Source organism: Canis aureus, chromosome 4, assembly GCF_053574225.1.
Source record: "Canis aureus isolate CA01 chromosome 4, VMU_Caureus_v.1.0, whole genome shotgun sequence".
NCBI lineage: Eukaryota > Metazoa > Chordata > Mammalia > Carnivora > Canidae > Canis > Canis aureus.
The window spans coordinates 70,941,752-70,966,366 of NC_135614.1; the positions used below are offsets into that span (position 1 = coordinate 70,941,752).

A 24,615-nucleotide genomic window follows, 5' to 3' on the forward strand; every position below is an offset into this window, starting at 1 on the left:
AGCTTATAAGAAGTAAGGCAGCTTAAAAAGTGTCAGATTAGTATTTCTGACCTTTGCCTAAGTTTGATTTTATAGTAAGTTTATTTTCTTTCCCTGTTCATTTTAATGGTATCTGTACTTTAGAAGAAGGCATTTAAAATGATGAGGTGACTTCCAAGCCAAGATTCCAAACTGTGTTCCTATATTCTCCAGGGGCTTCTTGAAAATGTCTTAGTGTCCATGGTGGTAAGGGGAAAGGGGATGGGAAAGTCAGGACATCAGTTCACTTTTGCCCACAATTTACTTAAACAGCTTCGCTTCACTCTCAATTTTCAATTGTGCAGTAGTACTTTCTATATATTTCACTTGGGATTGAGGTGGGATGTGGGGAGAACAGCTAGCTATTTTCAGACAGTTTGAAAATCACTTGTATAGTTGTTCTCTGTTTTCTTATAGAGGGAGCTGAGGCTAAAGAGTTGAAGCATTTGGCCCCAAATCTCAAATCTTATCAGGGAGAACCTAGGTCCCCTAACTCCCAGTCCAGCCTGCTCTGCACCACTCCCAATTGCTGCCCTACAGGAATACAGTGCACATGTGTTATTCTGGTGTTGCTTCTGATTCATTTAACCCTCATCTTAATTGGAACAGCAGAGCCTTCTGGAATTTGTTCTTAGACCTAATTTCTACTTATAAAGAACTGACATGCTTTTCTCTGCATTCTTTGAATGCAGTTCTTGAGTTGCAATACTAAACCTACATGTTGTTTAAAAGCAAGAGTAACTCAAATACTTTATGATAACAATCGAATTAAAAAATATAACTAGGCAACCTGCTTCACTCAAGAAGTATTTTTTGATGCCTACCAATGTGGCAAAATTGTTCTGAGTATTGAGTATATACTAGTAAGCAAAACATAAAAGTCTCTGAAGATAAAAGTCTCTAATGTCCCTGTACTTACAGACCAAAGGGCTAGAGAGATAAATCAGCGAGGGAATGGGAAGTACTGAGAAGGTGTATTGCAGTTTTACATAGGGTAATCAGGACACCAACAAGACAATGTTTGGGTCAAGACCTGGGGGAGGTGAAGGAGCAAGGCACACAGATATTTAGGGGGAAACTGGCTTAGAGAGAGGGAACAGCAAGTACAGCAGCACTGAAATAACAAAGTGTTTAGTGTATTTGAGGAGCAACCAAGAAACTAATGTGTGTGAGGTGAGCAGAGTGAGTTAGGAGAACAATAGGAGGTGACAGCAGAGAAGCATGTAAGCCATGGTGTCAGGATCCCAGCTTGTCAAGATTTTGCCATTTATCAGCTTGATTATTAAGCAAAGAATTCATGGTTACTTATAATAGGTATATTTGTCTTTAATGAGGGTGATGGAATAGCATAGCTTATCTTTTATTTTGAGACGTATCCACAGGTGAATAACTGATATGATAAAAGTTTAGGAGATGGTGTAATTACTTAACTTCTATATATACATAACTAATTGTGTAATTTAAAGTCTAAAGTGTTGTGTAGGTACAGAATTAATAAAAACTTACTAAGCAGTTTTGTCAAACAATCCTCATTATGCTACTTATATTAATAAGAAGCATAATTAGAACTCCCTTCTAAATTCAATTAAATCTTTCATGTTTCATATTAGAAAATGCCTCTTTTGTTATATTTTTTGTTTGTCTCGAAAACATTGGGCTCTTTCTCAAAATTCTTTGTTCTTGACCACTTTTCTTCTTGGTCTTCTTCATTGTTCTTCTGTGATTTTCAACAAATTTAGAAAATAGACACCCACCGAGTGAACTAAATTCTCAATGACACACATTGTATATAGCACCAATGTATTTCCTTCTTTTTTAGAATTTACTTGATAATCAAGAGAAAAATTCTGTATCAGGCAAGGCTCCTGTGGCTGGATTTGAAATCATCTTTTTCTTAGAGTGATTTGAGAAGTCCAATAATAGAGGAGTTATATGACTTTGCTACAGTTGACTATGGTCATCTTCACACAAGATATATGGATCATGGTGACCTTTGTCCTGGGCACCAGTGAAGGAGAGTGGAACTTAGAGACATAGAGAAAAAGGGAAGAGAGCAGCATCTGGAAGAAGAAGGAAGAAAGTGGTTAATAGCAGCTAGCCAATTCCTCTGCCCTGGCAAATGAAGCCCATAATACTGCTATATCCTCATAAAGGTTGTTTGTTATTTAAAAGATTTATACTTTGCAGAGAAACATGAATCTGGAATTTGAACTGTGTACTCTCTAACATCACATTAGCTAACGCAGTTTAAATTTCAACTAAAAGGAGATGATCCTGAAGAAAGATTTACAGGAAAAGGGAAATTGTAGTATAGTTCAGGAAAATTCCCAAAATGTATTCATATTACTACCTGGTGGGTAATGGGTAATGATACTTTCTTCTCTGACATGGAAATGGATATTTTCAAGTTAGGAAAGTAGTTTTTTCTTTCTTTTTCTTTCTTTCTTTTTTTTTCTTTTTTTTTTAATTAAGAAAGCATGTGTGTGTGTGTGTGTGTGTGTGTGTGTGTGTATGAGAGAGCTTCTTGAGTTTTAATCCTTTCTTGATTTCACTATTGTTACAAATGGCTTTTATGATTCATGCTTACAGATTAAAAGATCAACTAGTTCCAAATGGTGATTCATTCTATAAACAAGGTTTGTTTGTCTCAAGTAGCCAGTTAAGCTCAAAAGCTACAGAAGGCAGCAAAACTAGATGCTAATTTTGTAACCTATGGAGTCTGATTCCTAATCTCACTTGCATTCTGGGTAATTCTGTGACCTTGTTCTTTGAACAGGCCTGTCTTAGTGAATAATGATATCCTCAGCTTGGATAGGTACTTGTAGCACATATCTAATAGTCATTTAGTGGCTGCCAGATTTTACCACTAGCCTCTTGGGTGGATAACTAGACTTCTTTAGCTTTCTTTAGCTTATAATAAGAACATGAATGTAAATTGACTGAGTGCTTCCTCTGTAGTAGATGCTTTATACCCATGATACTTTAATAATCTTATTTTTTTTTGAGAAGAGACTAAGGTTTAGATATCTTAGCTAATTTCCCAATATCTCATGGTTATCAAATGGTCAGGCCAGAATCTGAACCCAGTTCTATCTGATTTCAAAGCCCAAGCTCATAGTTATAGTTAAGATTACTGTGCATAAGGCAGGTGCTTAATAAATGAAAATTTTCTCAAGATATTTGTAAATTGTTCAATTCATTTTGCTAGAGCTGAACAGTGAGAATGCATTTGGTTATCAGTTTGTTTAATACCAACAAAGACAGAGTCTTAATGACATATCCGTTGATTCAAAATAGTGACTATGGCAATGAACAAAGGAACATTTTCACTCACATTCATAATCATGAATAAAAGGAAAATGAAGTTTTTATTCAATTTCATCATGGTTAGGAGGCTTTGTAATAAATTAAGGAAACTTCTATTTTTCTTAGTTAGCCATAAAAGATTTCTTAGTTCTCTGGTAATATACAAAATTAAAAAATATACAATAGTATCTGTATTTTAGAGGACTAAAGGGGGAGTTAATGAGACATAACAGCTTTATTTGAGATGACTAAAAAAATTCTACACCTGATCACATAGTAGGAGATAGAGCTTGGGTTTAAACTCTAGCATTCTGATTTTCGGGTTCAAGCTATCAAACACTGCCTATACCACATTGATTATTTATAAAATTATGCAATAATGGTGTTTTTGATTGAGCATTTTCCTTTTCTAAGTGCAAAGCAATTATTTTCTTCTAGGTGTGCTCAGACTTTTCTATGTGACTTGGCCTTTTCTGATGTTTCCCTCTTGGGTGTTAGAATTTGTGAAAGTTCTGTTGTGACTTGTATTTTTTGAGTTTGCCTTCATTCAGGAACTAAGATAAACAAGAGTTTGGAGGCATTGCATCCTACTAGAGATAACTTTCTGTATTTCCCTTTAACTTAGATGTGAAAATTGACAACACAGATGATGAGAAATCACCCTTTTGTAAATGTAGCCTACAGATGCACTGATCATAAAGAAATTCTTGCATATTTGGTAATGACAGACGGATTCCCATATGGTTTGTCCTAGAGGCTCTAAGAGGACATTTAGGAGAGTTCTGACCCTTCAATTCTCATTTTCATAATTTTGATCCATCTGCCTAAATAATAGCTAAATTTTCATTAGATAAATGATACCATAGGAGTTCTTTTCTTCTGCAGATACTTGTTATAACAGAGAATATCCCTTATATCTCTTTCTATCCACCAAATTGTATTGGTTGTTCATCAGCTAGTTTTTGCAAATACCAGAAGACAAAAGAAAAGATGGTGGGTTTGGTATAAAGGAATTTCCCTATATACCTCCAAATGGATCAGAAACATCACTAACAGGTAGATCGTAGAAACAGTTAAGAAAATGGTTCAGTGGTGCTAGAAACAAGTTTTAACTCTTTACTGTGGTTCTATTCAAGCCTGGGCCAAGTATGGATTTTAGGAGGGACACAATTAGTGAGGAGTACCCTGTCCCTAACTCATTCCAACCTTTTGTGACAATTTGCACATTGGAAGCACAAGCTTGGATGATGCTATGCTTTGTTTTTTTAGCTGGTTCTACTTGAAGTTGTCATATCCAGAGTTACAATATTTTGTGGATCTTCTAATAAAAATGTCAAAGAACTAATATCTATGAAATGTGGCTAATCATCAGGGAACATAGGGAGTTGCTTTTACCTCACTAAGTATTGTAATTGTAATTATAAGTAGTAAATAACTCAGTTACTCCCTTCTTCAAATTATGTTTTCAGTTTTCCAGTCTCTGCTTCCCTCAAAGAGCTTTCAGCACCTTGTTTGATGCGGTCTGAAAGGGAGGGCTGGCTGGAATTATAATTTCTTGCATTTGTGAAAGCAATTCCCTTTTGGTTAGATACAGAAATGAAAGTATGATCTGGTGGCCATTAATATATATTACTGCAGTTAAATAACTGTTCCACAAGTGTCATTACTAAATCCTCACTGAATATTTTTTCTAGAACAATGCCTTTCTTCTTTCAAGAATAAAATGGTCTGGATATTGGAACTTTTACTTTGAAATCCTTTTCCCTGGTCTCTATTATGAAACTTCCTCTCCAATCCCATAAAGATCTATCCTGGGTAAAATTCTAGTTTCCCTCCTCATCCTTGTCCTTCATTCAGGAATGGAAAACTTTTTCTCTCTTTCATAACATCTCCCTCTTCCTTTCTATTTTTATAGTTATCTCTTCCTCTCACTCCTATCCTTTCTCTCTCCATCTGTCTCTCCCTCCCTTCCCTGCCCTTCCACGCCAGCATGCTCTCAAGCAGAATGTGCTGTTTTTGTCTATTTCCAGTTATCAAACAGGAAACCACATTTTGATAAGGCCTAACTTATTTGAACCCTTCTGTCTGGAATGCCCATTGTTATCTCAAACTTCTATGGCTGCCACTGGGGAGTAAGTTGAACTTGGGTTGGGAGGTAGAACTTCTTTTCTACTCCAGCTTTATAAGAAAACATGGTTGCTGTTACAGTTTGATTCTTCATTTAGACCCCTGGGTGTATCTTTTAGTAGCTGGAACTCTAGGAGTTGATGGGTGAAAAATTAGGTTTCCCCAACCTTCAGCCTGCAGAAGCAGTACAGTTGGAAGTGGCTGCCTGAAGAATATTTCAGGAGCTGTGTATTAATATGCTCTCAAGGTAGAGGGTTTAGATATGGTTTATAAACAAAAGCCAATCAATCACAAGATTGTCCCCTGAGTATATCATTCATACACTGTTCTAGGATAAGCACTTCTTTCTCAGTATAAAGCTTCATAGACTTGAAGAGATTCCCTCTTGGTTATTTTAATGTGAAAATATGTAGTCTCCTGTTGATCAAAATATATGTCACCTTCTATTGTCAGCTACAACTGTGGTAATTCAACCAAATTGTGAATATACTTCTAAAACCTCTATGTCTCCCTTATTTTTCATTCTTGTTTTCTCTCTGTGTTTCTGTGTTTGCCTTTGAAATGTAAATAAGAAAATTTCTTTTCCCAGAGTGGCTAGCTTTAAACCTTAGGCTATTTAATTATCTTTTACTGACCAGATGTCTCTATAATTTATTTAGGCGTAGCTATCAATGGTCAATGTCCTTAACAATCTTGCCTGGTTTATTCTGATATTATCTCCATATCTTTTCAAGAGGAGAAAGGTGACTTGAAGCTATAAATTCAAACACATCAATAGGTTATTAGTTTGGTCTATTTGATGCAAAGCCTCTCATTTCACAGTTAAAGTCTTTCGCATGCAATCAAATCTCTGCTGAACACATTTGGAAAGGAAGGCAGTGACAATTCAGGGGTAGAAACTATGGCTTGCGGTTATCCAATGACTGGGATTGAAAATCAGTGGTTGTAATGTTTCGAATAGAGTTTCTTTGCCAAGTAGAAATGGACATGATTATCCTGCATTAGTTGCTATCTATAAGGTCTCTCATCCAATTTACTTCTCCATTCCATAATGTGCTTTAAATGATCTGCTAGGAATTGATTGGGACATGATATTTTTTCTCTATTTCAGAATCTCTGTTTTCTGTCTAGGGCAGCATTTAGCCATGTCCTTTTTGGTATTTTTGTTTTTTTTGTTCTCTTATAGTAATAGTAGCAATCATAGAAGTATATTGTTAAGAGCTCCTCTGGTAGTTTTGCTGTTCAAAATACTTGGTTCTCTTCCCTAGAAGGATTATATTTAGGGTTCTTCTTGCAGAGGATTTTACTTTTCTGTCCTCTTGCATTCATGCTTGCTCTGGACAGTTAATTGTAAATAGAATTGATGTGGGATATTTCTGATTAAAAGTTTTCTGAATCAGCTCAATTCATCATCACTCTTTTCCCCCTACAAGATCCCAGATAGAGTCTCTTATTAGCCTGTGTGAGCAGGAGATAAATGTTATAAGGCACTGACATCCTTCAAGTTGTTTGTTACTCTAGAAAACTGTAGACTAAGCTGATTAATAAAACTCTTTTGCTTTAGCGATTATACCCCTGAGAATGTATTCTCAGCAGTAACTTTACAAGTAAATAAACATGCAGGATTAGAGATGTTCATCACATTGTTGTAAAAATATAAAAAAAAGATTACAAGCAAAACACCTCAACAGTGATGTCATTAAATAATGGCATATCCATGTGTTGGAAAACTATGCAGTCACTAAAACTCGATGGCATATATTTGTGTACACATTTATACTTTTGTATAATTATATATGTGCATATCTATATATGTATCTGTATAGTGCTATCATGGAAGGATAACTAAAATACATTGCTAAGTAAAAAATGAGGTTGTAAAATGATATATCATGAATGATTCTATTTTAGCAAAATGGTATTCATTAAAAGTATATATAATGAGTTGCAAAAAGCATTTATAGGAGTAGAATCATTATAACAAACATCAAAGACAGATTAAAAAGAGAAAAGAAGTCATAAGATTGTGTGGGGAAAATTTATGGGCATATGTAGAATAAGACATATGCTGTGCTGTTAGCTTAACCTTTTGACCAACATAGGGAGGGCACAGAAGGGCTAGGCTGTGAGTTGTCAATGCTCTTTCTTCCTTTCCTACTCACTGCTCTTGTGAATATAAGCTATAGATGCAATTTGTTTACAATGCATCTTTAAACATAAGCTAAAGGTCAATAAATTGAATATTGAAGCTAAAAATCAGCTCTAGGGTAATTCATGATTTAAATCAGAATGTAACAAAATAAATATCGCTCAAAGGCTTTACTGTCCACAACTCAGCAAAATCCTCTGTCTATATCCTCTTTAGTGTTTACTGTTTACTTGTTATCTATTTATTCTTTACTTACCCACTGTACTCCCAAATTCTAAAATTAGAATTACAAAAGTTACTCAGTAAAACACTTGTTGGGTGAATTATTGATTTGACTTTTTCTAAAGCTTATATTTCTTTCTTTATACTTACCAAAATCTTTTCAAACACATATTTCTGAATTTGATGACTTGATTTTTGATCATGTATACTATGACGTGGAACCATATGGTTGGTTAACTATAGTCCTTGCTCCCATGGCGTATTTGCTCTCAGATGCTTCCTTCTTTGCTTCTCTTCTTTATGGCAGGAAAACTGAACCTTCAGGTGGTAAATCCCAGGCCCGCTTAATAGCTGGCTTCTCCCTGGGATTGGCCTAGAAGAGGAGGCACCCATAGAATATTTGAGGGTGAACAAAGGAAAAAGCCAGGATGCTCTTTTCCCTCCTGTTTCACCTGGGCAACATTTTGCTGTGTCTCTATGATTCCAGCTTATTTTGATTAGGCCCACTGGGTTCCAGATTCCACAGAGTGATTGTGGCTCGAGGGTTCAAATAACATCATCTTCTTCATGGGAAGTCTCCAGCCTAGGGGTTTTGGCGGCTTCCTTTTTTTTTTTTTTTTTTTTTAAGATTTTATTTATTTATTCTCTCATGAGAGACAGAGAGAGAAAGAGAGAGAGAGAGAGGCAGAGACACAGGCAGAGGGAGAAGCAGGCTCCATGCAGGGAGCCTGATGTGGTACTTGATCCTGGGTCTCCAGGATCACGTCCTGGGCTGAAGGCGGCACTAAACCTCTGAGCCACCTGGGCTGCCTGGTGGCTTCTTTCTGTTGTTAATCTCTGGGTGGCCTCAGTCTTCTGTTACTTGTATAACCTATACCCTGTTTTAAATATCTTCCATTAGGAGTTATTAGTCTCTTTTTTCCTCTTTGGAATTGAGCATGAAAAGTTAGTTATCAGTTATTTAGTTTGAAACATAATCTGCTGTTATAATGAGGGAGAAATGAGACTTAATTTATTCTATTTTTGAAAAATCTTAAAGACATCTACATTGAACTGTAAAGGAATACTTTCTCAGGGACTCAGTGTGGACATAGCAATTATACTTATAGGATTCTGAATAAGTAGAACTTCTACTTATTGTAAACAAAACCATAGCCTTTTTTTCTAAAGGTGACATTGGTGTTGTAGACATGGTTTATTACATTTGAAATAGATATAACACTTTATAGTGATATGTGGAAAAAAGGAAAGCAGGCCAGCTTAGGCAAGACTTTTAGTTCTGTGTGATCCTTGAAAATCTATGAAGGGTGTCAGATTTTTACTGATCACCATCCTGACTCTCCCTTTCTCCGCTTGGAAAGATGAGAACTCCAGTTTGAGACCATATACCAAAGGTCACATCTCTGTCTTAGGCCACACACCTGAGTGGCTTTATTTCCACGTTTTATTCCTGTAGTCCTTGAACTTCAGATTGTGATTAATATGTTTTCTAAAAAAGAGATGAACATCAGCAGGCTTGAGATGTGCCCTTTCTCTGTACACAGTTGATACATACTTCATGTGATAATTTTTTCCTTCAAAGTTATAATAATGTGTATCAGGCAAGAGTAATGAAATGAAACACTAGTTACTTACACTTGAAAAGGCAGTGCTGTATAATGGTTAAGAACTTGGGCATGTAGATTTGGATTCCTACTTTGCTCTTTAACTAGTTCTGAGAATTTATATAAGTTACTTCAAGTCACTAAATCTTCTTTTTGTCATCTATAAAATAGAGATGAAAAGATTTACAATATCTAAGAGGCATCTTTAAGGATTAAATCAAATGGTTCATGAGTAACTTAGAGGAGTACCTGGAATATTGGATAATAAATACTATTGAAATATATTGCGTTAGTATACTTTCTAGATATTTCAAAATGAATAAACCCCAAATAGCATTTGTTATCTTACCAATTCTAATGTTTTTTCATTATTTCTTATCTCACTAAGTGGTAGCAAAATCTACACGTTCTACAAATCAGAAAACTCATTGTTTTTTTCCTTACCTTCCTATTTAAATAATCATGGCATCTTATTGATATTATATTGATACTTACCAAATATTTTATCAGTTCATCTACTTCTCTACTTCCATCATGCTGATCAAAGTTACCATCATCTTTCCCCAACAACCCACTTCTGTTCTCCTCCTCTGTGTTCTCACCATTTTTGGTCTTTCACAAAGACACCAAACATCCTTTTTTTTTTTTTTTTTAACTTCTTATTTTGAAGTAATTATTGTTTCACAAGAACTTGTAAAGAAATGTACAGAGAAGTCCTGTGCATTCTTGCCTCAGCTTACATCAATGCTAAAACACACAGCTACAGAATAATATCACCAATAAGAAATTGACATTGATATAATCCATGGGATTAATTCAGATTTCACCATTATTCATGTATTTTCATGCATGCTCTATGCAATTTTATCACCTATGTAGCTTTATGTAACCATCACCACAATGAAAATACCAGATTATACAGTCACAAGACTACCTCTTTTTTTTTTTTTTACTTACTTATTCATGAGAGAGAGAGAGAGGCAGAGATGCAGGTAGAGGGAGAAGCAGGCTCCATGCAGGGAGCCTGAAGTGGGGCTTGATCCCAGGTCTCCAGGATCATGCCCTGGGCCAAAGCCGGCACTAAACCGCTGAACCACCCAGGCTGTCCACAAGACTAACCTCTTTATAACCTTACCCATCCCCTTCTCTGTATCTAATCCCTGAGAACCACTATGCTCTCCACAGAACCTTGCCAGCACCTCGATCTTGGATTTCTAGCCTTTAGCACTCTGAGAAAACAAATGTCTGTTGTTTAATCCATTCAGTTTATGGTATTTTGTAATAGCAATCTGATCAAACTAATACAGGCTCCCTACCCAATCTCTGCTGGTGCCACCTACAGGTATAGAGGGTACTTCTCTGGGCCACTTGATATCCCTGGTTCAGGTTTTGCAAGGAGACAAGAACAAAAGCCTCTGGGCTGGCCCTCCTATAATCCTGGATGCTGGGTAGGGAGACACAGCCTTCTGCTGATGCTGCCCCCGTCAAGGACAGAGCCGCCACTGGAAACTGGGTGTACAATGAGGACTGGGATGGTTGGGGTTTCCTCCCATTACTGCTGCCAGTGGATCAGATTACTGCCAGGTCCAGACTGCAGAGCAAGAGCTGGAACTCTCCCCCTGCTTTCCTTTTCCCAGACCTTGACCAGGAAGACAAGCTTATCTTTTTGTTTGTTTTGTTTTGCCTGTGCCTATTGGTGGTTCTATACACCCCTCCTGTGTCGAGTCTGAGTGCATTTGGAAGATAAAAAGAAAACCTAGGAAATTTCACCATGTAGTCCTTCCTCATGCCCTGAGGTCTCTAGTGGGCTACCTTCTTCTATCCTTCCTGGCCTCCTTTCCTAGTGCTGTTGGTACTCTTTTAGCTTACTTTCAGAGTCCTTTTCTTCATCGTCCAATAGACACTTTACTGGGTATTTCATTGCATTTATAGAGCAGGACAGGAGAACTTATTCTATACCTTTTCCTCCAAAACAGGAACCAAAATAATTTTTTGTTTGTATATATTTTTATTGGAGTTCTATTTGCCAACACAGAATAATCTTTTAAGAAAGTGAATCTGTTTTGATTGCTCTGCCTCTTTATTAACATCATTAGAGGCCATTGATAGGCTTTCTGCATTCCAATGACTTGGTCTTCTTTTAGATTTGTGAATATACTATGTTCCATTTCTACTTAGAAACTTTCTATTGCTTTTCTGTCTACTTGGGATAAATTTTCTTCTCCATTAACAATCCCACACCTTCTATTCTTAGGACCCCCGTGGCTATCTGTTAATTCCTATTCACTTTTAGAACTCAGCTCAAATATCATTTCATCATTATCTCTGACTCCTCATACCAGATCAGATCCTCTTGTTACACAGTGTCACAGTCACTCTGTTTCTCCCCTATGTTCATTCATTACAATTATAATTAAATAAACGATTGCATAATTGATTGTTTAATATTTCTGTCCATTGCTCCAATGCAAACGTTTAGGACCTGGATCTATCTTGTTCATCACTGCCCACATTTAATATATCTGAACACTTAAATTTTTTTCATTTCTTAAATTTTTAAAATTCAGTATGCATCTGGAATTTTCCATTTTCTAAAAGCTTTGCAGTCATTAATTAATTATCAAACAGTCTTGACAGTTTAAGGAATTAAAAATTATATAGTACTTAAGTTTCAGTTGTCTTTTTCTCAAAACTCAGTCTGAAGGAATTCCTCCCACCTACAAGGAGGAGTTCATAGTAAAAGTATCTCTCTCTCTTTTCATGGAAAGTCAATAATTTAGAACTAAGAGTAGCATTCACTAATTTCTTCCACAATTATTTACTCCAGCCAGCCAGGCATAGAGCAAGATTCTGGAGAGACAGTGGTGAATAAGGTGGACTATAGTCCTTTGATATAACTTAGAGTTGGGAAATACAGAGATTATCTGCATGGAGAAAACCATGAAGACCAACAGCTCTGGGATTTCTTACTTGAGAAATGGTTTTAGTTTTTAATATTTCTAATTTTTACACAATTAAAAGGAACAGAGAAAAATTATTTCTCCAACAATGAACAACAGAGTTAAGAAAAAAGGAGCATGTTGGAAGAATAATGTTGAGATGTTCATAGACCAGTAATTTTCCCTAAATCTGTAGGGGATTTGGTGCATTCTGTTTGGATTAGTTACTTAATAATACAGGAAGAGAATCTCAGGCAACAACGTGTTGCACAATGTTATTCAGGAAATCCTACGTAAAAAGTAATGCCACCACCAATGTAAAGTTGCTTTTATTTCCTTTGCAGAGTTTATAAACTGAAGTTTTGTTCCAGTAAATACACTGCAACAGTAGTTGAAAGTAGAGAGGAAGTGATAGTTCCCTAGCATTTCCTAACATTAAATAAAACAAAATTCCAAATCCTCAAAGATTGTTGCCATCTTTCCTTCAGTAATAAATAAATTAACCTCGGTTCACTTGTTTGCTTAGCATTCCAGTGAGAAGGGTAGATTCTAAAATTTCACTTTTTAAATCTTGACATTCAAAAACATGGTTGAAAAAGATGCCTATGCTCAGCATATTTTCTTAGGTTGATATTTGAGATGGTAGTCTTTCTACCTTTGTTAGAATTATGTTAACTGTAGTGGGTATTTCATACTGGTTGTTTTAAAGAGAAAATGGCCCCATTTAAGATCATTATAATAAACTTTTGATTCTGTCATAATCTTAGATAATCCATCAACTGAAAAATGAATAATTTGATTTAACTTTTATGCCATTGAATTATGGACTATGCAAATTTATAGATTAAATGAAATCAGTTAATAGTGTAAAAATTTGTATTTAAAACTTGGTTTATAAGACTTAAGGATGATATTCAATTATATCTTCTTTCCTATCCTAAATTCAGAGTCAGTCATTCAAGTGGAGGTCAAAGTAAATGTGTGTTATGTGACTTAAATGTATGACCACAAACCGAATTCCTCTTAACTTGATCTTAATCTAAACCTTAAGATGGTCTACTCAAGTATGGTTGTTTTAAAATAGGTGCACAGATTCTTCAACATCCCTCCCTTCAAAAAGTGGAGTCTAATTCCCTTCCTCTTCTGTATGGATTCAGTGACTTGCCACTAAAAAGGAAAATATAGAAGTGATGATGGATTCCCTTTGATACTTAGTCATTAATGACATTGTCATTCCCTCCTTGTTCTTTCTCTTAGACCATTCATTTTTGGGGAATGTAGCTATCATGTCACAAAGGTCCTCAATCTGTGTGAGATCCACATAGTAAGGAATTGGGGCTTCCTCTCAATATCTATGTAAGGAAGTAAGCTTGAAAGCAGAAATTTTGAGGTATCTGACTCCTGTTTAAAAATGGATATGTGATTTTTTGGGGGCCTGATCATAGTCAGTTATGAAAGCTTTACCTGGCAGGCCTCATGGGAGAAAGCTCCCCTTTCAGTCTAGACCTGGTGTTGCAGGCAATGACTCAGTCTCCTTGGCCATGATTTTCACATATTTGCACTCCTACGCCTGGAGTAAATGTAAAATTTCATTTGTAATAATTACTGAAGATAGTTGCATGGTACTATGGTGGCCACTAAGAAGGAAAATTGACTCAGGTGGGAGGTAAGGAAGATTTCTCTAAAGAAGTAATATTTGAATCTGAAAGACAAATAGTAATAGCTAAAGTCAGAAAGGTAGAGATAGTTAATTAACCTAATTAAGAACTTGAGGGTTGATCTGACTTTTTTCAAGCATATTCTTATGGACAGAAAAAAAAAGTAGATGCTAACAATGGAAACTCATTTGTTTATGTTATTCAGTTGGGGTAATGAGAGCTATAAAAAAATCAAACAAAATTTCAGTGTTTTAACATAATAGAATTTTCTCTCAGTCATGGAACAGTCCATTAAGGGGGCTATCTTTTTATTGTAGCCTTTTACCTAGTGTCTCAGGAACTCTGGATCCTACCATTTTGGGACTCTGCCATCCTCTAACATCCAGCAAGAGAAGGGAAATAGAGTAAAGAAGGCATAACTGCTTTTTTAAAAAAATCCAAGCCCAGAAGTAACACACACATCATTTTGCTTATATTTTATTGGTGTGAATTAGTCATGTAATTATACCTTAATGCAAGCATGGTGCTGGGAAATACTCACTGCTTGGGAGAATGTGTCTGAACAACACTTACCATATTCTAGAAGGTAGAGAGGGAAGGTTATGGTTTGTGTGGGTTTGTGTGTGTGTGTGTGTGTGTGTGTGTGTGACTGGCTAGCATCTTTGCCACACTTATTGAATGAATACAAACTGCTGATTGGTTATTTAAATATAATTCAAACCTTTAATTTCATTACTCTCTAAGCAATATGTGAAAATTTCAAAACAACATATTGATTTTTAATTAAAAAGTCATATGCTACTCAACATTTTGGCATGAAGTAGGCAGATCTTCATGATCACAGATATCTTTATGATGTTTTGTTTAAAAGGACTAAATATTCCCTGGCAGGAGGAGAGAAATTAGTTAGATTTGCTTGTCTTACTTAGAAACATAATCTTTCATAATTTCTCTCAAGACTTGAGCAACTAATTATATGGATGGACCCTAAATCTAATGGAAGTGAGTACAGAGAGCATTTTTAAATAAACCTTTACAGTTTCTTTCCTAACCGTAACCTCTATTCAGTTGTAACAGGAAATTAAACAATTTGAATGTATGAAAGTTTCGGTTTGAGGTATTTTATTTTTATCATTCTTAAAAACTCATTGGTTCGTGTGAACATTCTTATGGTAAAATTTATAATGTGAAAGTTTTTTATGGCCAAAATTTATAATGGGAAATACCACAAAAGTGCATGTGTTCCATAAAAGGAGTTTTAGATCAGATAAGAAGTGGGAGAACTACACATGCAGAAGAAATTATTGCACATTGTGCCCCTCTAGCACTGGGGTGAGTGGCAAATGTGGCTGTGGACCCAGAAACATTGAGAGCAGGAATAATATCTGACTCATCTATTCAAGGATAGAAAAGTGACCGGAATTCTTACTTCAGCCTAAGAGTGATAAAACACCAGGTGCTGAGATCCTGACCTAATGGACATAAATTAGAAATGACTGCAAAAATATTATATCTGCATAGTGCTTTGTGACTTTCAAAACACCATCTGGGGTTGATATTTATCAGCATTGCAACACAGCACTAAAGATAGACAATTATGAAGTTAAGCTATTCAGAGAAGTTAGGTGTACACATAGTCTTTGGTTAAATTGCCCTTCAGCAGTTAAGAGTGTTCCTAGCACTTGTAAACTTCCACTTGACTTTGTGTCACTTCTTGTTCTCCTATTGATTGATTGCACTTTAAGTATACAGCAATACACTAATACTCAAGAATAACGTTTTTGACTGCATGAGCTAGACTTTTATCTAACTGGACTAACTTTTCGCCACGGGAGGTTGAAGTAAATCTGGAATGCTTGCATAGTCTTGAGTTCTAGGTTTTTTTCTGGAACTTATAAATTTTATGATCTTGACCAAATTTCTTATCTCTTTCAGTCTGCTTCTTTATCTGTTACATGGAGATGAAGACACTTGTCCTAATCAGTGTCATGAAGTGAACATGGAGTAATTTACAAAGATTGAGACTAATTCTTCTAAATCTTAAATGTTATGCAAATACAAAGCAACATCATTATTTGTCTTCCTCTTCCTGATTGGTTTTTATAATCCGCTGAGGCCAGAGATATATAGATCTAAACCCATCTAGCTGATGGTGTTGAGCCTAAGTGAAATTTGTTCTTGAGATAACAAGCTTGTTTTATGATTTCCTAACTCTGCCTTAAGTTGATCAACTATCCTATTTTGTTCAGTGTTCTCTGGTTTTAGCACTGAAAGTCCAGTGTCCTAGTAAACCCCTCACTTCTGGGCAAACCAAATGACTGGTGACCCTACCTTGACTTTCTGATTGTAAGAATCCTAAACAGAAACTTTTAACCCTTTCTCATTATTAATAGGAGATCATTCTTTGCCAAAAATATCTTTGTCATATTAGTGCATTTGTTTTTCAGAATATGGATTATATTGGACTTTCAACCAAAGCAGTTGGACAGAGTATACAATACAGTTTATATGCCCACATGAGGACATAGAACTTGTACAGAGATATGTGCTCAATTCCTTGTTCTGACAGTTAACAAGATAACTTCCACTAGAATATTTATTTCATTCAATTGAAATTATTCAACTCTCTGTCTCCCTCATCAGATCTAAGCAGGAATCCAATTATGTTCATCTTTAATTCTATAGCATCTTGCAGGCTAACTGCACATTGGAGACACCTAGGAAGTGTATAATAAACCAAATATGGATAAATCAAAATTAGAACTTGCATGGGACAGCCTTTATGAGAGTCAGTTTTTTGATGATCTATAAAATGTACACAATAAAATTATTTAAGCCTCATAGAGTTTAATGAAGCTTAAGTGAAATAATATGAAAATGTGAATTACTTTTGTAGGCCAAAAAGTATAGTAAAATTGAAAGAAGGGATTGATATTAATATTTAATGGCCCTAATATTTCAGCTTGTCTTTCAGTCTGCCATGCTTCCTAGATTTTTTATTTGGTCTTTGAATATTAAATTTGTGCTTTTATCCAAGAGATTACATCATGTATCCTGTATATAAGTGACCACAAGGCAATGGGAAACAGTCTATTTGCCATGGATACAGCCACTTATAAATTAATATTATCTTATCTAAAAAGAATAAGAAATATAGATGCATTTAAGTTCAGTCTAGTTTATTTCCTGGAAGACTTTGCTCAAGAGTCATCTACATTAATATTGTGCAACAGTTGCTAAGCCAATAAAACTGCAATAAATTATATATTTATTGCCAAAGGAATTAACTTTTCATTGCAACATGATCCAGAGTTGTCTCTTCAACAGAATTTCTGTTTAGAAAGCCTTGCTTAAATGTTAGCACTACCAGGGCTTGGTTTTGGTGGCTCATTACAGGTACTATATTACTATGGCAGTTCTCATGTAGTTTTTTCTTTGTTCTGAAAATCCAACCCAATCCTCAAAGCAGCTTAATCAATGTGGAAGAATGTCTGTGGCTTAAGATATGGATTAATGTAGCTAAGTGATAATTTCTTGGATCATTCTGAAGATGCAACAGATGGGTCTTCAGTTTTTTCTCCTGTAGGATGCAGATGTGTCAGGTCCCCAATAACTATATCTTTTCTTTTTTTTTTTTTTTTTTTTTGGTGATCTAAAACAGGGCACCAGGCAAGGAAAAGTATTCCATAGCTAAACCTACCATTTGCCCTCTGGATTTCATGGTACCTCTTTTCTAGGATACTTGGGGTTAGAATACACAGTGCTTGGAGTCCTTATCTTTAGAGCTAAGTTGGACTATTCTTTTGTATTATGGACTCTCTGAAGAAGAGAAGGATACAGCTTACCTGCAGTTAGACTGAGAGGCCTCTCAAGATCAGTCTGAACTTGAAGTTGTCAAAGCTTTAGTGGAGGGTAAGAGAAATGGTGAAGGAAAGACCACTGTGGATATGGGCACCAGAAGATAAGATATGTGGGTTTTCTAGACCATGTTGTCAGGAAGGTGGGACTAGAGCACTCATGTATTCATCTTTTATTCAACAAATATATATTTATTACCTGTTATGTAAACACTATACTACCCAGTGCAAATACTGGTCTTTGTTTTCATAGAATTTGCATGTTGCTTTTTTGAGGGGAGCACTGACAGACAAATTTCAAGGTAGATTCCTCTTTACTCCGATTGCATAGATTAGGTTCCTTTGTTCCACCAGCAGTGAGACACCTAATACTGACACAGCATGGAAAGTTGATGCAGAACCTTCTTCTGGCTTCAGAAGAAGCTCTACTATCTCATTACACATAGGAGGTTAGACTTGCACAGTAGGTAAGATTCTGCAGTAAAGCTATACGTACAGCTCTACTTTGTTCTTCCCCAGACTTTCTCATGGATATATGGCAAACAGGCCAGCAGTTTCAGGGGGTAGATACCACACCAGTATCTGCTACCAACCAAATGCTTGAATCTTTCTATGAATGAGTGCTTTAGAATTAAAATAAAAAACAAAGAATCGGGACACTTTGAACTATTAGTGACCCAATTATTTTTTAAAAGTCAACAAAATACCATCTTTGCTTATTGAATTAAAAAATATTTAGAAAATACTCTCAATTCAGTGATTATTATTCACTTTAATGAGTTAATACATACTGTTGCAAGCCTAGTGAATGAAGCCTTCCTGACCATGGTGATGAGATTCTTGGCATAAAATACTGATGAAAGTTTTCGGTTCAACTTGTGTTTTTAAATGTTTCACAATCATTTATTTTTAATTATTCATCATTCTCATTTTGCAATCTTACATGTAAATGCAAAGGATCAAAAATGTTGGAAATTAAGTTGTACCAGATTATGTAGAAAATCTGATTGGAAGTTATGGATAACCACTGGTTTTCTGTTTCTCTCTTTTGCTTATTAATCCATAATATTATTCAATAATTAGATAATAATTTGAATGTGCTTCTCCTCTCCTCAGGACTCTCAAATATAGTTATGTATATATTCTCTATATATGTGTCCATATAATAACTCTTCCAACTTCAGTATATTAAATGCATACTGAAATTATTTAATATGGTGGAAAAGTGGAAAGAGAAATAAGAGAAGTTGTTCAAGAAAGTCATAGTTCAAACATAGAGCAATCTAGAGTAATGAAGAGATTTTGAGTAATTTCTGTTTTACAAAAAAAACTGGATGCATTTGACCTTGATAGTTCACAGATTTGAATGACATGCATGGTCTATTAACATATGATTGCATTTATTTCTCTACTGGATTAACTATATTACTCGATTCTTATATAAATAAATATTTACATACTTAAGATATAAGTACTTTTTGTTTGTAATTGATATTTAAAATCAACTTAGAGGGATCCCTGGGTGGCGCAGCGGTTTGGCGCCTGCCTTTGGCCCAGGGCGCGATCCTGGAGACCCGGATCGAATCCCACATCGGGCATCCCGGTGCATGGAGCCTGCTTATCCCTCTGCCTATGTCTCTGCCTCTCTCTCTCTCTCTCTCTATCATAAATAAATGAAAATTGAAAAAAAAAATTAAAATCAACTTAGATTAAACATAGAAGACTTTTCTATACTTAAAGAATAGAATGTAAATAGTATAAACTTCATAAATATAAAATATATTTAAAAGTCTGTAAGAACTATTAAAATGTATCCTTCTACCCCAAAGTATAATAGCAAAGAGAGGAGGTAGAAAATAACTATGGGCCCAAGTTTTCTTACCTTTTTTTCTCTTCTTTTTTAAATTAAAGTATAGTTGACACATAATGTTACATTAGTTTAAAACATAGTGTAAACATGTAAAACATAGAAATTTCACAAGTTTATACATTATGCAATGCTCATGGTAAGTATAGCTATCATCTGTCATCATACAGGGCCCAAGTTTTCTAATCTTTCATAATAGAAGTTAAGAGATACTGTCTAAGATTAATAGAATAAGAAGTAAGGGTTTAAGTATATTAGTTAGAGTTATTATGGTAACAAATAGAAGAAAATATGTTTTAATAGAACTTACAAGAGGAGGTGGACTAAGGGACTAAAATTCTCATCTTTCAAGTGGGAAGTCAATGTGCTGCTGGCCCATTCCCCAGAAGATCTGTGCAAACCCTGACAATACTACATCTTCTGACCGGCACATTGTGAAGAACCTCAATTCTGGTGGTGACAAGGGCAGGTCTTATTTTGCAAGCAGACCACTGCATACCTTGTTAAAATATGCTCCATTTCGGCTGGAGACCAAATACTGCTCACAACAGACAAAGAGAGCCTTTGAAGACAACTAGACTAAATGAAAAAGAGGCTAAGACTCAACAGCAGAGCACATACAACAGCATAGGAGACACCCCTGAAGTGCCATGCCCTAGGGAATAGTGGATACTGCACTGCAGGGCACAAGAGGACCCTGACTTCATAATGCTATTATTGTTAAGAACAAGAGAGGTAGCTAACTTTCCTAACACAGAGAAACAGACACAGAAAGTCAGATAAAATGAGACAGAAACATCTCCTAAATGAAAGAACAGGACCAAACCTTAGCAAGAGACCAAAACAAAATGGATATAAGTAACATGCCTGCTAGAGAATTTAAAGTAATGATCATAAAAATACTCACTGGACAGGAGAAAAGAGTGGAGGACATCAGAGACACCCTAACACAGATAAAAAAGAACCAATCAGACATCAAGAACACAGTAAATGAAATTCAAAAGACATTTTATGGAATAAATAGTAGTCTAGATGAAGCAGAAGAATGAATTAATGGCCTGGAAGACAGAGTATAGGAAAGTAATCAAACATAATAATATCCACATTATAGGGATCTCAGAAGAAAAAAAGATATAAGGGAGCAGAAAATTTATTTGAAGAAATAGTAGATGAACACTTCCCTAATCTGGGGAAGGAGACAAATATCCAGATCCAGGAGGCACAGAGATGCCTGCACCCTCAAATTCAGACCGGTGAAATCGAAACCAAGACATATAGTAATTAAAATGACAGAAAGTAGTGATAAAGAAACAAAATTTAAAAGCAGCAAGAGGGGATCCCTGGGTGGTGCAGCGGTTTGGCGCCTGCCTTTGGCCCAGGGCGCGATCCTGGAGACCCGGGATCGAATCCCACGTCGGGCTCCCGGTGCATGGAGCCTGCTTCTCCCTCTGCCTGTGTCTCTGCCTCTCTCTCTCTCTCTGTGACTATCATAAATAAAAAAAAAAAAAAATTAAAAAAAAAAAAAAAGACTTTAAAAGCAGCAAGAGAAAAGGAGACAGTTACATTCAAGGAAAGCCCCTTAATGCTATCAGTGGATTTTTCAGCAGAAACTTTGTAAGCTAGAAGAGAGTGACCTGCTATGCTCAAAGTGCTGAAAAGGAAAACTCTGCAGCCAAGAATACTCTATCCAGCAAAGCTATCATTCAGAATAGAAAGAAAGAGAAATGATTTCTCAGGCAAACAAAAACTAAAGGAGTTCATGACCACTAACCCAGACCTACAAGAAATATTAAGGGGACTCTTTAAGTGGAAAGGAAGACCATAAGTGAGAGTATGAAAAGTAAGAAACACAAAAGCAATAAAAAATAAATATTTCTATAAAAATCAGTCAAGGTATTCATAAAATGAAAAGATGTAAAAGATGACACTATTTACCTAAAATGTGGGAGGAAGAAGAGTAAAGAATGAGATTAAACTTAAGCAACCATCAACTTAATAAATACTACTATATGCAGAAGAAAAAGTTAAATACAAACTTAACGGTAACCACAAAACAAAAACCAATGACAGACATGAAAGGAATAAGGAGAAATGGATCCAAGTATATCACTAAAGAAAGCCAATAAACCTTCAAAGAGATCAGTTGGGAAGCCGATGGACATCTAAAGGTCATAAATTAAGGGATGGAGAGAAAGCCTATTATTTGTATTATGATTATAACTATCATAAGAACTATATTCAGAAATTTTAGAAAGATTTTCTCTGAGTAATGAGACTTGGGATAGGTGAGTAACTTAATATAATAGCTCTTTTTAGTATTTTTAAGACATATGCATACATGTTTATAATAGAGGTTTTCATCTAGCTTGATTCACTGCTACAGTGAATATCTATGGACACCTTTACACACATGTGCAAATAGGATGAATTTCTAGAACTGAAAATTTTTTTTATTAACACTGAAATTTTTAGTACTTACAGCAACTCCATAATTCTCTTTTAAAAAAGACTTGTTTCACTTTGTATTTCAACTAACATCATTTGAGTTTTCCCAGTGTACCAAACCTTAGCCCAAACTTAGTATTGTGAGTAATTTTGATATTTGACCATTCTGTTTGATAAGAAATCATATTTCATTATTGTTTTGTTAGAAATTCCCAAGGTGTATGGATATTTCTTTGTGTGCTTAATGGCCACCAAACTGTATGGGTGACATACTGGCTTTTACACTTATCCTGTTTTTCTGTTGCCTATTAGAATTATTTGAATTACGGTACTTTGGAATAATGAAGTAATATTATTTTACCATTAAGCAGGGTAGCAATAGTATATAAATAAAATAAAAACATGATTATGTCATATTGTTAAGTAAAAGTAATGCAAAATGGAATGTAAAATATGATTTCATTTTTCATTTAGAGATAGGTAGAAAAAGAATATAAACATCCACTACTGAAAGGGCATTTTCGGTCCTATCTTTTACAACTTGAACTTTCTTCTATATCAATTCTTCCTCTTTTATTGTTTTCTATTATTTCTTCACATTCCATTTTAATCTAATTATACTTTTAATAGCAGCTATTACAGTCAAAGTTCTAGTTGGAGTAAATATTTTTATTTAAATTTTCCATATATTATCATATAGTAAAATTATCTTTTGTCACTTGCTACATCTTCAATAAGAAATAGATCTTATAAAACAATATCTTTGAACTTATATTTTAGCACTAACAGACAGCATTATTTATGTTGGAATTTTCAAACTTATTTGTGACTCAGCACCATCTAAAGAATTTGTAAAACATTAATTCCCAGTCTCATCTATAGAGGTTCAATATAAAAACTCTGAGATGGACTTCAAAATCTATATTTTTAAAAGTGCCTCAGTTGACTTAGATGCATGATAAGTTTGGGAATAACTAATTTAGAACTTGTCAGAAACAAATTTCTTTACAAATGTATTTTAATATTTTCAATATATTTGAAGATTTAGCTCAAAATATTCTTTTTCTACCTCTTCAACATGGAATTTATAATCATTTTCATTTTGGAAGTTGAACAAACCTTCAAGATATTTGATATTTTTATACTGGCATTTGCTGAAATGTAGAAAATAATCCAAAGATTTAAAATGTTCCCGTGTGTACCTGTATGTACTTACCATAAAAATAAGCATTAATTTCCTAGGATAAAGTTAGCTGGGACCTATTGAGTTTTACATTATGAGCTTAAAGAGATTCAAATCTAAATTAATTTCATTCTACCTATTTTTCTAAATGCTTATTTCAAGGAAGTTGGGTTTATTGAAATTAGCTCATGTTTGTCATCTAGAGAAGGAAGGAGAATGAAATTTGCTCTCTCATATTGGATTGCCATCTCCTTCAAGGCTCATATATTCAGCTGTGAGAAACACTTTCCCTGGGGTTTCCATGGTTTCTTGTGTATGTGTCTGTTATCAGACTTCCCTGTGTTTCTCTTCACAACAAATAACCTGCCTTCACCATGTTGGTTTCCAGCATGGTGCCTAGAGGGCTCAATAATGCTGCCTCATCCTGATTTCTTTGTTTGAAGTTACTCTCATCTCTGGAATACTTCTTATCCCTTAGGCCTGCCTCTAGCCAAGGTTCTGTAGATACCTTGCTGAGGTGTGTGGTCTTGTGGTTCACATATAGAAATTCTTAGAAAATAGGACATTTTCTACCATGTCTTTGTTTCCAGCATGTGTCATGATGCCTAGTGCATAGTAAGAACGAATGCTAGCTGAAATGACTGAAATTCTACACCAGAGAACATGTTCTATAACTTTCTGGTTTTTAAAAAAGATATTGTTAATAATGTGATGTAATGGTTGCAAAACTGATTTGAACTCAATAGATTCAGATGGAAGGCTTTAAAAGGTTAAATATTTTTTAATAAAATAGACTCTATTATGGACCTCTCAGATTATATTTTTCTTCAACAATCACAAGAAAACTTTTAATTTTCTGATTACCCTTTTTTGTTGTTGTTTTTTTAAGATTTTATTTATTTATTCATGACAGACAGTGAGAGAGAGAGAGAGAGAGGCAGAGACACAGGCAGAGGGAGAAGCAGGCTCCATGCCGGGAGCCTGAGGTGGGACCCGATCCCGGGACTCCAGGATTGTGCCCTGGGCCAAAAGCAGGCGCTAAACCTCTGAGCCACTCAGGGATCCCCCTGATTACCCTTTTGATAGTGATTTACATTTTCTCTTTATAGATGGAAACAAAAGGCTAACCTATAGCATATTCCTTAGAAATAAATGCCTATTGAGTACATACAAATTATTAAATGTAATTTATAGGAGATGAAAAAGAAAAATGCAACTTTAGAACTATATATTTAAAATA

General features: G+C 35.2%; 1 long non-coding RNA gene across 1 annotated transcript; it reads right to left on the bottom strand.

Moving 5' to 3' along the window:
* Positions 1 to 1,813: 1,813 nt before the first annotated feature.
* Positions 1,814 to 20,407, bottom strand: LOC144311936 (uncharacterized). Its single transcript, XR_013377409.1, has 3 exons — positions 20,058 to 20,407; positions 9,458 to 9,586; positions 1,814 to 2,078 (listed from the first exon to the last, which is right to left on the bottom strand). It is a non-coding gene; the product is annotated as an uncharacterized LOC144311936 (long non-coding RNA).
* Between the last annotated feature and the right edge of the window lie 4,208 nt (positions 20,408 to 24,615).